Genomic DNA, 19,335 nt, shown 5'->3' on the forward strand with positions numbered 1-19,335 from the left:
AGGGAGGGGAGATGATGCGGAGCATCCCAAGGCCATCCCCATGGACCCAACTACATCTCCTACAACACCTCTTGGACCCATGACATGAGCACGTGCAAGAGCTCTTGAAACCGAGGTGACATCTCTCCTCTCACATTTCCACTTTGATGCACATGAGACATGGCTACTACCTCAAATGGACACTTTGTGCATGCTCAAGTGTCATGGAGAAGCTAAGGAGCAAGGAGAAGAGGAAGAGGAAGATGGATGTGACGACGGAGAAGAAGAAGTGATGAAGAAGAAGCTACAGGCTCCGGATGACCGGCCAGGACTGGACGTCCGACGACCTCCAAGCTCCAAACGTTCGACCCACACCGGACGTCTGACACTCCCACACCCGAGCCAAAACTACGGACTCCCGATGCTCCATGGACGACCGATGCTCCTCGGACGACCAACCCCGACCGGACGTTCGACCTAAGACCACCTGAGCCGAATCTACGGACGACCGACATGCACCGGACGTCCGGACCCTCGCGAGCCTCCGGACGACCGGTGACTCCCAGACGTCCGACGCCTGTGCATTGTTTCGTGTTGGGCCGCGGCCCATGTACCCCTTCGCCCCCTCTTTTGCATTAAGACTATATATACTCCACCTCGTCCAACTTTCTAGGGTTAGCATTGGTTTAGCTCATTTTGAGAGATAGAGCTACGCTCATCCACATCGGATCTACTGCTCGTGAGAGACCGCGGCCTCTTCGGAGAAGATCCCTTTGTATTCAACACCTCCTTGCGGAGAAGAACATCAAGACCTCCTCACAGAGAAGACCGTTACCCTTGTATCGTCCCTAGTTGATCGTGTATCGTGTGAACCCTATGTATTCGAGGATCTAGCACATGTGTGACTTTCTTGTGTTGGTTTAGTGATTCTCTTGTGTTTCCCTTGTGCTTTCCCTCTCTTTCCCCTCATGTTCTTCGTGTTCATCGCGGGATCCGTTCCTTTAGTGAAAGATCGGCCGATTAGGGTTCTACCCAACATCAGAAAGGCAATAATGATGATTATATGATGAACTTATTGAGATGAGAAAAGCTGGTATGAACTCGACCTCTCTTGTTTTTGTAAATATGATTAGTTCATCGTTCCTGATTCAGCCTATTATGAAATAAACATGTTTGCAATGACAATTAGAGATTGTAGTCACTTATGCCATGCTTAATTCTCTAGGAGCTTATAATGGTTTACCTTGCGTGCCAACATGCTATTAAAATGGTTGTGATGTGGTATGATAGGGTGGTATCCTCTTTTGATTGATTCAAGTGGCTTGACTTGGCACATGTTCACGCATGTAGTTGAAACAAAATCAACATAGCCTCTATGATATTTATGTTCATGGTGCATTATATCCTACTCATGCTTGCATTCGGTGTTGATTAATTTTAATACATGTTCATGACTGTTGTCGCTCTCTAGCTGGTCGCTTCGTAGTCTTTTTCTAGCCTTCACTTGTACTAAGCGGGAATACTGCTTGTGCATCCAATTCCATAAACCCTAAAGTTGTTCCATATGAGTCCACCATACCTACCTATATACAGTATCTGCCTTCCGTTCCAAATAAATTTGTATGTGCCAAACTCTAAACCTTCAAATAAACATTCTGTTTTGCATGCTCGAATAGCTCATGTATCACCTAGGGTTGTCTGTATCTTCCATGCTAGGCGGGTTATTCTCAAGAGGAGTGGACTCCGCTCCTCACTCATAAGAAAATGGTTGGTCACCGGGATGCCCAGTCCCATGCTTTATGCAAATCAAATCAAAATAATTGCAAACAAAACTCCCCCGGGACTGTTGTTAGTTGGAGGCACTCGTTGTTTTGAGCAAGCGGTGGATTGATGCTTGTTGGTGGAGGGGAGTATAAACTTTACCATTCTGTTTGGGAACCGCATATACTGTGTGTAGCATGGAAGATATCGAGATCTCTCGATTGTTATGTTGACAATGAAAGTATACTGCTCAAAATATTATTCATATCTATTTCAAAACCGAGCTCTGGCACCTCTTCAAATCCCTCCTTCCCTCTACGAAGGGCCTATCTATTTACTTTTATGTTGAGTCATCATCCTATTATTAAAAAGCACCAGTTGGAGAGCACCGCTGTCATTTGCATCCATTATTGTTAGTTTACATTGACTATGACTTGACAGGATCTCTTTTACCATGAATTATAATGTCTAGTCGGTCCTTGATCTTTAAAGGTGCTCTGCATTTATGTTTTGCGGTCTCAGAAAGGGCTAGCGAGATACCATCTTGTCATATCATATCATGATTGCTTTGAGAAAGTGTTGTCATCCGAGATTTATTACTATTGCTCGCTAGTTGATTATGCCATTGATATGAGTAAACATGAGACCTAAGTGTTATTGTGAATATGGTTAGTTCATAATCTTTGCTAAAAACCTGAATGCTGGCTTTACATATTTACAACAACAAGAGCAAACAGAGTTTGTAAAAGTTTTTTCTTTATCACTTTCAGTTTATCAACTGAATTGCTTGAGGACAAGCAAAGGTTTAAGCTTGGGGGAGTTGATACGTCTCCGTCGTATCTACTTCTCCAAACAGTTTTGCCCTTGTTTTGGACTCTAACTTGCATGATTTGAATGGAACTAACCCGGAATGACGCTGTTTTCAGCAGAATTGCCATGGTGTTATTTTTGTGCAGAAATAAAAGTTCTCGGAATGATCTGAAAATAACGGAGAATTATTTTGGAATATATAAAAAGTACTGGAAGAAAGATCCACGTCAGGGGGCCCACCACCTCTCCACGAGGGTGGGGGCGCGCCCGCCCTACCCCCCTAGGCGTGCACCCCTGCCTTGTGGGCCCCTGACGCTCCACTGACCTCAACTCCAACTCCATATATTCACTTTCGGGGAGAAAAAAATCAAAGAGAAGGATTCATCGCGTTTTATGATACGGAGCCGCTGCCAAGCCCTAAACTCTCTCGGGAGGGCTGATCTGGAGTCCATTCGGGGCTCCGAAGACGGGAATCCGTCGCTATCGTCATCATCAACCTTCCTCCATCACCAATTTCATGATGCTCACCGCCGTGCATGAGTAATTCCATCGTAGGCTTGCTGGACGGTGATGAGTTGGATGAGATTTATCATGTAATCGAGTTAGTTTTGTTAGGGTTTGATCCCTAGTATCCACTATGTTCTGAGATTGATGTTGCTATGACTTTGCTATGCTTAATTCTTGTCACTAGGGCACGAGTGCCATGATTTCAGATCTGAACCTATTATGTTTTCATGAATATATGTGAGTTCGTGATCCTATCTTGCAAGTATATACTCACCTATTATGTGTTATGATTCGTTAACCCCGACGTGACAATAATCGGGATACTTATCGGTGATGACCGTAGTTTGAGGAGTTCATGTATTCACTATGTGTTAATGCTTTGGTCTGGTACTCTATTAAAAGGATGTCTTAATATCCCTTAGTTTCCATTAGGACCCCGCTGCCACAGGAGGGTAGGACAAAAGATGTCATGCAAGTTCTTTTCCGTAAGCACGTATGACTATATTCGGAATACATGCCTACATTACATTGATGAATTGGAGCTAGTTTTGTGTCACCCTATGTTATGACTATTACATGATGAACTACTCACCCTTCATAGGAGAGTCAATGGTGTTGAGGTAGGAGTCCTCCGTGATCGAGTCCCCCTCCGGCAGGATGCCGGAAAAGGCCCCTAGATGGGATCTCACGGGTACAGAAGGTTGCGGCAGTGGAAAAGTGTTTTCGTGGCTCTCCTGGTTGGTTTGAGAAAATTTGAGCATATATGGGCGGAAGAAATAGGTCGGTGGAGTCACGAGGGGGCCACAAGGGTGGGGGTCGCGCCTTCCGTCCTTTTCGCCACCTCGTGGCTTCCCTGATGTGTACTCCAAGTCCTATGGATGTATTTTGGTCCAAGAAAAACCATCGCGAAAGTTTCATTCCGTTTGGACTCCGTTTGATATTCCTTTTCTGCGAAACTCTAAACCAAGGGAAAAAATAGGAACTGACACTAGGCTCTAGGTTAATAGGTTAGTCCCAAAAATAATATAAAATAACATAATAATGCATATAAAACATCCAAAATAGATAATATAATAGCATGGAACAATCAAAAATTATAGATACATTGGAGACATATCAGGTGTCTCCTAGATTGGTTAGGTGTCACTTGGGAGCCTCCGACAACATTGTGGAGTTGAACCAAGGAGTTTGTAAGGGCAAGGAGATTGCCTACTTCGTGAAGATCTACCCGAGTGAGGCAAGTCCTTCGTGGGCGATGGCCATGGTGGGATAGACAAGGTTGCTTCTTCGTGGACCCTTCATGGGTGGAGCCCTCCATGGACTCGCGCAACCGTTACCCTTCGTTGGTTGAAGTATCCATCAACGTGGACATGCGATAGCACCACCTATCGGAACCACGCCAAAAATCTCTGTGTCTACATTGTGTTTGCCTTCTCCAAACCCTTCCCTTTACCTTCATACGCAATGCTTTACTTTCCGCTGCTACAATCTTAGTATTGCATGTGTAGGTTTATTTCTTGACTTGTGCTAAGTTGCTAAAATCTACCAAGAATTAAAATTGGGAAAAGGCTAGATTTTTATTTGGTCAAGTAGTCTAATCACCCCCCTCTAGACCTACTTTCGATCCTACAAGTGGTATCAAAGCTTTGGTATCCATTTGCCTTGATTTCCATAGCTTTGGTGATCATAGCCTTGGTTTCACAACCCAGGAGAGTATGGAGTGTAGCAAGGGAAATTACCACCATAGAGGTCCTTAATTTGATGGTACTAATTTTGCTAGTTGGAAGCATAAGATGAAAATGCATATTCTTGGTCATAACCACACTGTTTGGGCTATTGTGCCTATTGATTTGCAAGGTGAATACTCCGAGGATGGAAGAGAACCGAATCGAGAAGCATCCTCAAAAGAATTGAAGATGTTGCGATACAATGCTCAAGCTTGCAATATTCTTTTCAATGAATTGTGCCCCAAAGAATTCAATAAAATCAGCCTCCTTGAATTGCAAAGGAAATTTGGGATACTTTGGTTGATATGCACATACCGAGTCCGTCAAGGAATCCAAATTGGATGTGCTTCAAAGTCAACTTGACAAGTTCAGAATGAAGGACGGTGAAGGAGTCGCTGAGATGTACTCTAGGCTTGCTCTCATCACAAATGAGATTGTCGGCTTACAAAGCGAAGAGATGACCGATAGATTCGTCATCAAGAAGATCCTAAGAGCCTTGGATGGAAAATATGACACCGTGTGCACCTTGATCCAAATGATGCCCAATTACAAAGATCTCAAGCCAACGGATGTCATTGATATAATTGTTGCTCATGAGATGCCACTTAAGGATAAGGAAGAGCTTCACAACAAGTCTAGTGGTGCTTACATGGCTTCATGTGATGCTCCTAGAACATCAAGTGAAAAACAAGTATTCAATGAATAATTGAGCTTAATGGTGAAAAACATCAACAAGTTCTACAAGAGTAGAAGCAAAGAGAGAAGTTCCAAGTCAAGGTCCTACAATGACAAAAGATCTTCTAGTCGTGAGCGCAATTGCTACAATTGTGGAAGACCCAGACACTACTCCAATGAGTGTACGGCTCCCTACAAAAGAAGAGAAGACTCACCTAATAGGAGAAGTAAAAGAGGTGAATCACCACCAAGAGAGATAAGGAGTAGAGATGATCGTTATGAACGAAGACCCTCTCGTGGAAGCAAGGATTCGGAAAGGAAGGACAAGTCATCAAAGATCTACAAAAGACGAAGACATCAAGCTCATGTTGGTGAATGGGTATCTGGTTCCGACTCCAACAACTGCTCTGAGAGAAGTTATCACTCCGACTCTGAATATACTCAAGATGAATGTGTTGCCGGTCTCGCACTTGTGTCATCCAGCTCCTATGATGTGACGCCCCAAGACCGGAGCTTCAGATGCCTTCCTTGGTTTCCGAGTTTCGTGGTGAGATTTGTTTTTGTTTTTTGCATTCTCATAATCATCATGTGCATTGTCATATTCATGCATGTTACATTGTTGGATGCTCCATGTATGATCATGCATCATCACCTCCTCCTTCCTTCTTCTTTCTTTCATTTTGGCAAGTGACCTTTTCCCCTCCTCGATAAATGTTCATTCTTTTTCTTGATGCTAGTTCACCATGCCTAAACCCTCTCTGTCAAATTTCAGATCCTTTGGAGTTGTTTTGGGTTAGGTTCAAAAATGCCTCAAGTTTGAATCATATTTAAACTTGTTTTATTTTTCTACCTCTAAAAATGTGCAAACCAATTTTATCAAATAGGGCATGAATTCAGAGTCATGCGGATATTTTTATATTTCTCATACACCTCTCCTTTTCCCCTCGGCTTTTCTCCTTATTTTCTCCTTGAAGAAAATTAGAGAAAAAGGAAACAACAACTTTAGGCCAGCCGCAGCCCACTTGGGCCTCTCCATCCCCGCCGGCCTATTGGACCTCCTCCCAACCGGGCCTCCCGCGTCGGCCCATCTAATTCCGAACCCTAGGCCCCGTTCCCATCTCACTCCCTCATCTCCCCTTGCGCCGCCAGAGTCCCGCATCGCTCCATCCCCTCCTTCTCTCCCCGATCTCCTCCCTCCTCTCGCTCGACCCCGCACGCAGGAGCCCCTGCGTCGGCCTCTCCTTTCCCCGCGACCAGTGTCGCGCCTTGCTGTCGCCGTAGCACTACACCGGTCGCCGTCCATCTCCATCACCTGTGCCCCGGCCTCTTTCCTCGACTCCAGCCGCCCCTGCCGGCGACCAACACCGCCATGGCCGTCCCCTTGCCTCCCTCTACTGCACCACTTCGCCGGATTGCCGCTGCCTCCCTGTCTCCGGCGAGGGGCGCTGCCCTGCACCTTCTCGTGGACCGCACAGCCATGGAGACCACCGTGTCGGCCCCCAAGCGCGTCGCCCGTGCTCCTTCCCCGCCTCAGACGCCTCGCCGGCCAACCTTTGCTGGAGCACGTGCCCGAGTCCATTCGACTCCGCCGGCCACCGTGACCGCCTCCCCCACCTTCGCTCGCCATCTCCGACAAGTGCAGGCGTCGGTGAAGCCCCACAGCGCCTTCTCCAGCTTGTCATCGACCTTGCCCTGTCTCTGCCGTTTCGCCAGATGCCGTCCCTGCTGATGGGAACCTCGGATCCACCCAGTCCCCGTCTCCGGCGCCGTGCTAGGCCACCACCATCGCCTCACTGCTGCTGCTGCCCTCTGTTGCTCTCCCTTGAGCGTGCCCGCTTCCTGCCGCTGCTCACACACCGCCAGGCCTTCCTGCTGCCCACCAGAGGCCTTTTGGGATAATGTTGTTTTGGATCGACAAGTATGAGAACGCTAAGTACCACTACACCGGGAGAACTTGGATCCGTCAAGTTCGACTACAACATGTGTACAACTACGCGGACTCGCCAAGTACCACTTCATGTCGGCAAGACCCACAAGTCAGAGCCCGAACGATCGACGACTCGTGGACCATGTAAAACTTCATGCGCTGAACACCCGGGTAGCACAAATGCCAAGTACCCCAGAGACCACTTGGAACATCAAGTAACGTCGAACCGCGAAGACTCCGTGGTCATCAAGTTCCTCGCTTGGCCCTGAACATCTACGGAAACTTGTGCGACTAAGAACGTGAACCACTACCGTCGAACCCCGAAGGACTCGAATTCGTCAAGTCCCCCTCCGAACCGGGAACCACTACTTCCACTACCATCGCAGAGGACCGATAGTACGACTACTTCCACTACGAACGTCCCGAGAGCGCCTACTTCCTCTACTTCACACTGAATGAGAACCATCCCGTTTGCACGCTTCGAAGGTATAACCCCGAGATGAACGCCTGTCAACGAATGCTTGTGATGTGTTGTATGAGATGCCTGTGTTTTCTCCATGCCCGAATTGATCCTTGCATGTTCCTCGTTTCCTTGCCACCGATTCGTGGGACACCCAGTATCCGGGATCACTTCCCGTACCTCTCGCACATTCCGCACATCTCACATTTGTTTCTTGCACCGGCATCTCAACTAGTTGTCGGATCATCGGAACGTTGTCGTGGCACCGTTTTCGCTATCATCGCCGTGGCATCCTTTCTTTCCACCACGGTGACAAATGCTTCATAATGCTCTTATCAACTTTTTCATTAAAAAATTGCATAAACTTGCATATGCCATCCGCATCATGATAACAACATTTAAAATGGTTAAAATTGTTGTTTGCATTAAATTGCTAAATGCACATGAGGATTTACCGGAATTGTTGTTTGATGTTTCCGGCCTCATTTAAAATGCCTAACTGTGTATTTTACTCATGTTTCACCTCTTACCATGTTTAACAACTTTTAAAATTGTTGGGTACATAAACGGGAGAGAACTAAATTATCGATGTGGTGTTTTGTCAATATGTTGTGCACTTTGCCATGCCATGCCTGATTAAACCGGACATGCATCATACTCGGTTGTGCATCATGCCATGTTGATGTGATGGTTGTTTACTATGATTGCTTGCTTCTTTCCGGTTGCTTCTCTCGTTAGCTTCGGTTTCATTCCAGAGTTGTGAGGATTCGTTCGACTACGTTCGTTTGGCTTCATCATGGACTCGTTCTTCTTCCTTGCGGGATCTCAGGCAAGATGACCATACCCTCGATATCACTTCTATCTTTGCTTGCTAGTTGCTCGCTCTTTTGATATGCCGTGATACCTACCACTTGCCTTATCGTGCCTCCCATATTGCCATGTCAAGCCTCTAACCCACCTTTCCTAGCAAATCATTGTTTGGCTATATTACCGCTTTGCTCAGCCCCTCTTATAGCGTTGCTAGTTGCAGGTGAAGATGGAGTTTGTTCCATGTTGGAACATGGATATTGTTGGGATATCATTACTATTATATCGTATTTACTTTAATGCATCTATATACTTAGTAAAGGGTGGAAGGCTCGGCCTTATGCCTGGTGTTTTGTTCCACTCTTGCCACCCTAGTTTCTGTCATACCGGTGTTATGTTCCTTGATTTTGCGTTCCTTACGCGGTTGGGGGTTATGGGAACCCCTTGACAGTTCGCTTTGAATAAAAATCCTCCAGCAAGGCCCAACCTTGGTTTTACATTTGCCTAACAACCTATCACCTTCCCTTGGATTCTGCAGACTCAAGGGTCATCTTTTTTTAACCCCCCCCCCAGGCCAGTGCTTGTCTAAGTGTTAGTCCGAACCAGAGCCACTTGCGGCGCCACCTCAAGGAAACTTGAGGGCTAGTTTTAGCTGTACATAGTGTTCATCCGGTGTTGCCCTGACAACGAGATATGTGCAGCTCCTATCAGGATGTCGGTGCATCGGGCGGTCTTGCTGGTCTTGTTTTCCCATTGTTGAAATGTCTTGTAACCGAGATTCCGAGTCTGATCGGGTCTTCCTGGGAGAAGGAATATCCTTCGTTGACCGTGAGAGCTTGTGATGGGCTAAGTTGGGACACCCCTGCAGGGTTTGAACTTTCAAAAGCTGTGCCCACGGTTATGGGCAGATGGGAATTTGTTAATATCCGATTGTAGAGAACTTGACACTTAACTTAATTAAAATGAATCAACTGCGTGTGTAGCCATGATGGTGTCTTTTTGGCGGAGTCCGGGAAGTGAACACGGTTCTTGTGTTATGCTTGAACGTAAGTAGTTTCAGGATCACTTCTTGATCATCTTTAGCTTCTCGACCGTTCTTTGCTTCTCTTCTCGCTCTCTTTTGCGTAAGTTAGCCACCATATATGCTAGTGCTTGCTGCAGCTCCACCTCACTACCCTTTCCTACCCATAAGCTTAAATAGTCTTGATCTCGCGGGTGTGAGATTGTTGAGTCCTCGTGGCTCATAGATACTTCCAAACAGTTGCAGGTGCCGATGATACCAGTGCAGGTGACGCAACCCAGCTCACGTGGGAGCTCGATGAAGATCTTGATCTTTGTTTTGTGTCTTTTCGGTTGATCAGTAGTGGAGCCCAGTTGGGACGATCGGGGATCTAGCATTTGGGGTTGTCTTTCTTTATTTTGGTTCCGTAGTCGGACCTTGATTGTATTTAGGATGATGTATGTTTAACTTCTATTGTGTGAAGTGGCGATTGTAAGCCAACTCTTTATCCCTTTCTTTTCAGTACATGGGATGTGTAAAGATTACCCCTCTTGCGACATGCCTACCATGCGGTTATGCCTCTAAGTCGTGCCCCGACACGTGGGAGATATAGCCGCATCGTGGGTGTTACATATGACATATTCGGCTCACCAAATGAAGGGATTGGAAGATGCTTCATGGCTAAAGGCCCCAAGGTATCACACCCCGAGTATGTTGATTTCAATAGTGATGAAGATGATTTGCTAGGTGATGATGATTCACTTGTTGACAACACTAGTGATGAAAACTATGATGAAATTTCTATTAATCATGCTAATCAAGATGAAGCGAATGACAATGATAAGAAGGATATTGAGTGTCTAACTAAAGAACCAAACACTCTTAAGTTAGCTCATGAAACTACCTTAGAGGATCATCGAGAGTTTTCAAAGACTCATGAGAATTTACGCTTTTAAAAGCTCAATTTAGAGCAAGAGCATGGGTTCTTAAAGGCAATCAATGATGATCTTCGTAAGAAAAGTTCTTCTTACATTGCCAAGTGTTTACTCTTGTCTACTTACATGCCACAAGTAAAATCTAGCAACAAGAGCAAAAAAGATTCTTCTTCTAGTAGTAACAATAATCATGCTAAATTCAATATTGTTGCTTCTAGTAGTTCTCTTGATTCCACTAATGATTCTCTTAGCCAAGTTACAGTGGAGCAAGAAAATAGCTTATTGAAGGGAATTACAGCGAAAGGTGTTTACAAGAGCCTTGCCGGAAGTAAGCAATTTGAGGAAATTGTACGCAAGCAAGGAAGGCATCGGAAGAATCAAGGTGTTGGTTTTGAATGCAAGTTCAATGCCAATGTAATTGAGTGGCAAGAAGATCAATACCCCAATACGAAGTTTGTTCCTCAACAAGAGAAGTATGATCCCACTTCTTTCAAGGGAACACAAGCTAACGATGATCTTCCACCACAAGACCACAAACTAAAAGGCAAGGACAAGCTTCAAGAAGAGATTGATTCATTTGAAGAAGCTCCAAAGGCCTTGGTCAAGTGGGTTCCCAAGATTACACCAAGTTCTACTTCATCAAGTATGACTACAACTCCAAGGATCCCCATCAAGTTGATGTGGGTCCCAAAGAAGAAGAACTAGAGAGTTCTTGAGGGTGACTCCGCCAACACACTTCACTCATATTCATTTTGGCAAGGACAAGTGCAATGAACTTCCATATCTTGCACTAGTTCAAGGAGTCACAAACCCTCTTGTTTCTAAAGACAAGGGACAAGGTAACCTATTGCTTTCATGGACATCATCATATGTGTATTTCACTCTATGTCTATGGATATCCTTGTGTGGTCCTTGTGGAACTAACCCATGTAGGTATTGAAAGTGCAACTCACTCACATGGATTGCTCCAAATGATCTACATCAACATTGAGCATCTACATATTCAACACCAACATGAAGTCATCATCGACAGAACCCAAGGTTAGTTCATCCCTCTTAGCGGGGATATCACATATAGGGGGAGCTTTGCTCTAAGAATTGAGCTAAAGCAACTCTAATGGTGTGAACACAACAATGCTTTATGTAAAAGTGGTAACCCCACTTGTGCTTAAATGATGAGTATGACCTACGATCAAATGTTCTCATTTGACTCCTAAGTCAATATACTCATATATAGATGACCTAGTCATCTCTAATTGTTTCATAGATGCTAGAGTGTTTGTGCATGCTTTGCCACATATTTCATTTGCTATATTATTGAGTGAGCATGTTGGTTGCATAGTTTTCTCCATACAAGGACATCCATTTGTTGCTTTGATTGTTTGGTCTTTCTTTTTGCCAAATGGATGGAGCAGAATGCCTAAGAACTCCCTCTATCTATCTATGCTTTTCTCGTCTCAAACTCTATTCATTCTACATCACAATGTTTGAACAAGTCGAATTCGGGCCCTCCGGGTGAGGAGCACTCGGAGCCACCGATCCGTCAAGGGCTTAAACTTCCAAAACCTCTTAATGGCTTTCAGTCTGACAGATTCGTTCCTCTCGGTCCCACTGAAATCGTTGAGTTGATCTAGGTTTTCACCTCGATGCAACCGATTAGAATTGTTCGGTCTCGCCGAGTTGCAGTAACCGCTTGCGATTCTGCATCTCGTTGCCACCGAGTCGTTCCACTCGGTCACACCGACAGTGACTGGTATATATACCACGGGCTGAAATTTTGGAATTACTCCAAACCACTCATCAACGCCTCCCAGCTCTGCCACCCCTGGTCTCTGGATTGTCTTCGTCGTCGCCAGTGCCTCCAGCAGCTAGTCTCCGTCACTGACAACGGAAATCTCACCGCCGTTGTCGTCACAGCGAGTTTGTTGCCAAGTTAGGGTATGGACTCGACCTCTTTGTGCTTTCCTTAACTCCAATTCTTGCACAAAGATCAATGCCTAGTTTCTTGCCACGATTGAGATCAATCTATCCACCGAAAGTTCCTTTAGAATATATTTGATGCAAAAACATAGGGTTAGGATTTCCGCCGAACTCATCTCGGACCGACCGATCTGAAGATTTCGGTCTCATCGATTTGGCTCAGGCCATTGCACATGTACTACTCGGTCTGACCGAAGTGTACTAATCGATGTGACCGAGTTCACTTTCTCTGTGAAACCCTAGCATCTCAGAGTCACCGAACTGCATTTTGGTCTGACCGAAACTGTATGTTTAGACTCTGATTGTGCTTTGGTGTCACCGAGTTTTTCATATCGATAGCTCAGAAATGCTTTCTGCAGAAAACTAAAGTTAAGTTTTTGTCTCGATGTTTTTTGCAAAATAGCAATGCTTTGTGATGCTCATCCACTCTACCTATACCTATCTGTTCACAGGGTCAACTTCAAAGATGTCGGAAGGTAGTGACAGTCAGAAAAAGTCAGAGGAATAGGTGAATCTTAGTGAGGGCACTAGTCCCTCCAACAACAGCTACGATGAAGGTAGCAGAAGTACACCCAGCAACCTGCCAAAGGCAGCTACAAGGACAAGAAGAAGAGAACCTCAGAATATGAAGATGAGGACTTTGTTGTCGATGAGGAAGTAACCTCAAAAAAAGGTACTCAAGAAGGAGAATGTTGTTGCTGCTGCCAACTAGCTTGGTATGCCAAAGAAGGCTCCTGCTAAGAAGAAGCCAATGTCAAAAGCCAGAGCCTCCACTCAAGAAACCATGGAGTTCACTCTTGAACCAAGAGAGGAAGAGGCCGGTAGAGGAAAGAAAGGAAGGAGAGAGTCAAGAAGACTATGGCCAGAGTCATTGGCAGATCATCTATGATGAGAGAGTCAGATGAAGATGAGGAGAAGGAAGAGGCAGCAGCACCACCTCCAAAGTCTCAGAAGCTCATGGGGGATGTCGTAAAGTCTAGGGCTGCTCCATCTAAGCCCAATACAGCCCCCAAGCCTCCAACTCAAGCTCCAAAACCTTATGCACCCAAGAGATCCACTAGGAACATTTCTGCTACTGAGAAGAACAAGGCCCCAGTGCATGAAGTTCAAGAGGATGAGGAGCAGCAAGTGCTCAGACAGTTAAAGCGAAAGATTCCTGATCATAGTGTTGATCATCCTGTTGCTGAGAACATGAAGGAAAGAAAGGATGCAGGTTTGAGACTGTGGAGACGGACTGATCCCTATGCCACTAGGAGAAGAACTATTGTAGATTATCATTTCCACACCAAGGAACAGCAGGACTTATGAGACTGCCTTGCTAGACAAGAAACCTATTATCAGTGATATGAGATGGGTTGACTGGACATACATTGATGACAATGAGGACTACTTCCCAAGTGTGCATGAGAGCTTCAGGATGAATGGAGTCTACAAGTTTGTTGGTCAAAAGTTGACAAAATGGAATGATGAAATGATTATGCAATTCTACTCCACTGCTCATTTCTATCCAGATGGCAAAATAGTCTGGATGACAGCACGAACAAGGTATCAATCTTCAATTGTTGAATGGGCCAAGTTGATCAATGCACCCGAGGAAGATGAAAATGACACGGGTGTATATGCCAAACCAAGGAAAGATCACAACTCCATGGCAAACATGTATAAGACAATTCCAGATGCTGCTTTGGAGACTCACAATCTTGGGTCCATATACTATCTGCTGGTAGGTTTGACCACCATCAACACCATCTTGAGGCACACTCTGTTGCCCAAGTCAGGAAATCATAGGATGATCCGTGGTCACTCCATCAACTTGCTCCACATGTTTGATGTGCCAGAGAAGTTCAAAGTGATGAGCTTAATAGTTGAAATAGTGAAGAGAACTACAACTAATCAGAAAAGGTCATGTGGATATGCCCCTCACATACAGATGCTAATCAACTCTGAGATGGGGACAGGGACATATCCTCTTGATAAAGAGCATCTTCCCATGAGGCCGGAATTTGAGGACAATGAGATTGTGATGGATAAATCTCATCCAACCAGTGCAAAAGCCCAGGAGAAGAGAGAGAGAGAGAGAGAGAGGGAGAAAAGGTTGCTAAAGCAGCAAGGGCAGCTAGTGTACCAGATGCTTCACAAGTAATGCTCAAGACCAAACAAGATCAACTCAGTTGTCTGCTTGAGGCTACTATGAGGATTGAGAAGGGCTTGGCCACCCTGACTCAGAATCAAGAAAGTATTGAGAGATCATTGAGACCAAATTCCATGATCTAGATGAAGGTCACAGAGATCCAAACTACTATGGAGAAGCTCCGGGAAGAGATTTAAGACAGGAATGACAGACCTACCACTGACACTTTCAGTGTGTGCCAAGAGCACAGAGGTCTTCACCGAGCCAGTAGTCAGTGACACGAGGACTACACTCTCAGCACCTGCAACAACTGCCACTGTTGCACCTCCAGTTTCAACTCCTCCAGCTCCACAGACATCTGCTGAAGCCTTTGCAGACGGACTCCTCTCCATGCCATACCGGAGCAACCAACCACAAGACCACTTCAAGAGCTCCCGGAGATCGTGCCTAGAGTGCCACATAGCACTATGCATTTTCGAGCTTTTTGGTAACTTGTTGCCAAAGGGGGAGAAAGTGTATAGATCATTAGGCTTTGAGAGAGAGAGAAAGAGAGAGAGAGAGAGTGTGTGTGTGTTTTTCCTTATGTTGCCTCTCTTGCTAGTTTGATCATTTGCTTTGATCGTTTGCTCGTTTGATTCCTATGCTACTATATTTGTGCTCGTTTGTGAGATACCCTTGTGATCATGTGTTTGATCATATTATACTTTAATGTGTGCTTGAATGATGATATCTTGATACTTGTGTATGATCAATCATGTTTCCCTTGGTGATGAGTGCATGTTCTTTATATCTTATCATTTTGAGCGCTCCACCAAGATGTATGTGACATGGAAGAGTGACCCATGATCCTAATCGATTGTGCATTTGCATTCAAAAGCAAAATTTAAATAAGGCACAAATTTAGGGGGAGATCTTGCTTATCACATACTTCTCAAAGCGACGATGTATTTCATTCATATCATCATTTGTCGAAGCTTTGATCTATATGTTGTCATCAATTACCTAAAATGGGGAGACTGAAAGTGCAACTAATCCCCGGGTGGTTTTGGTAATTCATAACATATAGCTCATTGAACTAATATCCATTCAAGTTAAATATTTCAGAAAGTTCATTCATTGGCATGGCATGGACTAGAGATGTGGACCCCTAAAAATGCTAAGGACAAAGATTGGCAAAAACTCAAGACTCTTCATTTTCATTTTAGTGATCCAAGATCACATTAAGTCCATGGAAAGTCAATACTATTAAAAGGGGATGAGGTGTTGCCTAATGGTCTACTTGCTCAAAGTGCTCGGTGATATTACTCCATAACCCTCAGCCACTTTCTCATTTCCAAATATGTCCAAAACCTAAAGTCAAACTCGGCCCCACCGATTTGATCTATCCGGCGCCACCGAGTTCTTTTTACATAGCCACTACCAGAAACCCTGGACAATTCGGTCTCACCGATACGGATCTCGGTCTCACCGAGATGGCACTGCAAACTCTCTGTTTCCCTTCATAATGTTTGGCTCATACCGAAAAGAGCGATCGGTCCCACCGAGTTTGCCTGACCAACTCTCTGTTAACTCATTGCTAAAATCGGTCTCACCGAGTTCATGCAATCGGTCACACCAAGATGAGGTTTTGCCCTAGCCCTAGCACATCGGTCCCACCGAGTTGATCATGTCAGTCCCACAAGATTCCTAACACTCACATTTTGAACTGAATCGGTCTCACCGAGTTCTTCTATTCGGTCTAACCGAGTTGGGTCAATTGTGTGTAATGGTTGGATTTTATGTGGAGGCTATATATACCCCTCCACTCCTTTCTCTATTCAAGAGAGAGCCATCAGAACGTGCCTACACTTCCACTACTCATTTTCAGAGAGAGAACCACCTACTCATGTGCTGAGACCAAGACATTCCAATCCAACCACAAGAATCTTGGTCTCTAGCCTTCCCCAAGTTGCTTTCCACTCAAGAGAGAGTTCAGTGTTGGGGAGACTATCATTTGAAGCACAAGAGGAAGGAGTTCATCATCAACACACCATCTATTACCTTTTGGGGAGTGGTGTCTCCTAGGTTGGTTAGGTGTCACTTGGGAGCCTCCGACAAGATTGTGGAGTTGAACCAAGGAGTTTATAAGGGCAAGGAGATCACCAACTTTGAGAAGGTCTACTCGAGTGAGGCAAGTCCTTCGTGGGTGATGGCCATGGTGGGATAGACAAGGTTGCTTCTTCGTGGACCCTTCATGGGTGGAGCCCTCCATGGACTCACGCAGCCGTTACCCTTCGTGGGTTGAAGTCTCCATCAATGTGGACGTATGGTAGCACCACCTATCGGAACCATGCCAAAAATCTCCGTGTCCACATTGCATTTGCCTTATCCAAACCCTTCCCTTTACCTTCATATGCAATTCTTTACTTTTTGGTGCAACACTCTTAGTATTTCATGTGTAGGTTGATTGCTTGACTTGTGCTAAGTTGCTAAAATCTGCCGAGACTTCAAATTGGGGAAAGGCTAGATTTTTATTTGGTCAAGTAGTCTAATCACACCCCCCCTCTAGACCTGCTTTCGATCCTACAAGTGGTCTCAAAGCTTTGGTCTCCATTTGCCTTGATTTCCATAGCTTTGGTGATCATAGCCTTGGTTTCACAACTAGGAGAGTATGGCGTCTAACGAGGGAAATTACCATCGTAGAGTTCCTTACTTTGATGGTACTAATTTTGCTAGTTCGAAGCATAAGATAAACATGCATATTCTTGGTCATGACCCTGCCGTTTGGGCTATTGTGTGTATTGTTTTGCAAGGTGAATACTGATACGTATCCAACGTATCTATAATTTTTTTATTGTTCCATGCTATTATATTATATGTATTGGATGTTTAATGGCTTTATTATGCACTTTATATTATTTTTGGGACTAACATATTAACCAAAGGCCTAGTGCAAATTGCTGTTTTTTGTGCCTATTTCAGTGTTTCGCAGAAAAGGAATATCAAACGGAATCCAAACGGAATGAAACCTTCGCGAGGATCGTTTTTGGAACAAACATGATCTAGGAGACTTGGAGTGGACGTCAAGAAAGAAGCGAGGAGGCCACGAGGCAGGTGGGCGCGCCCCCACCCTCATGGGCCCCTCGCAGCTCCACCGACCTACTTCTTCCTCCTATATATACTCATATACCCCGAAAACATCCAGGAGAACCACGAAACCCTATTTCCACCGCCGCAACCTTATGTACCCGTGAGATCCCATCTTGGGGCCTTTTCCGGCGCTCCACTGGAGGGGGGGTCGATCACGAAGGGCTTCTACATCAACACCATAGCATCTCTGATGATGTGCGAGTAGTTTACCACAGACCTTCGGGTCCATAATTATTAGCTAGATGGCTTCTTCTCTCTCTTTGGATCTCAATACAAAGTTCTCCTCGATCTTCTTGGAGATCTATTTGATGTAGTTCTTTTTGCGGTGTGTTTGTCGAGATCCGATGAATTGTGGGTTTATGATCAAGATTATCTATGAACAATATTTGATTCTTCTCTGAATTCTTTTATGCATGATTTAATATCTTTGCAAGTCTCTTCGAATTATCGGTTTGGTTTGGCCTACTAGATTGATCTTTCTTGCAATGGGAGAAGTGCTTAGCTTTGGGTTCAATCTTGCGGTGCTTGATCCCAGTAACAGAAAGGGAAACGACACGTATTGTATTGTTGCCATCGAGGATAAAAAGATGGGGTTTATATCATATTGCTTGAGTTTATCCCTCTACATCATGTCATCTTGCCTAATGCGTTACTCTGTTCTTATGAACTTATTACTCTAGATGCTTGCTGGATAGTGGTCGATGTGTGGAGTAATAGTAGTAGATGCAGAATCGTTTCGGTCTACTTGTCGTGGACGTGATGCCTATATACATGATCATGCCTAGATATTCTCATAACTATGCGCTTTTCTATCAATTGCTCGAAAGTAATTTGTTCACCCACCGTAGAATTTGCTATCCTGAGAGAAGCCACTAGTGAAACCTATGGCCCCCGGGTCTATTTTCCATCATATTAATCTCCCGTTAACTAGCCATTTGTGTCGCCGTTTGATGCGGAGCATCCCACGTTCATCCCCATGTACACTCCGACTACCCTCCAAGTCCCAAGGATACATAAGTTCAGACCTCGACTATTCGCCATTGCACGCAAGGTGAACTCGCTCCTCTTCGAACCATCACTTTCCATACGTGAGACATGGCTACTACCTCAAACATGTGTGCTATGCATGACCAGGAACCAAGAGGAAGCCCATGAACAAGGAGGCGAGGACACCAAGCGCGAGGAACGAGAAGAAGAGCTGCTGAAGAAGCTCCAGCCACCGGACGACCGGTCGGGACCGGACGTCCGACATCTGAAGACCCACCGGACGTCCAGCCCGGATCGGACGACCGGCGCGACCGCACCCGAGCCAACGTCAGCGGAAGTCTGAAGCTACAGGACGTCCAGCACCCCCATCACAGAATGGATCTAGCGGACGTCCGGAGGATACCGGACGACCGGACGCTCATGAGACACCGGACGACCGGTCCCTAGCGGACGTCCGGTACCTGGCTGTGTCCAGTTTCGGGCGAGGCCCATGTACCCCTTCACTTCACCCCCATTTGCA

This window comes from Triticum urartu, chromosome 3 (assembly GCF_003073215.2).
Source record: "Triticum urartu cultivar G1812 chromosome 3, Tu2.1, whole genome shotgun sequence".
NCBI lineage: Eukaryota > Viridiplantae > Streptophyta > Magnoliopsida > Poales > Poaceae > Triticum > Triticum urartu.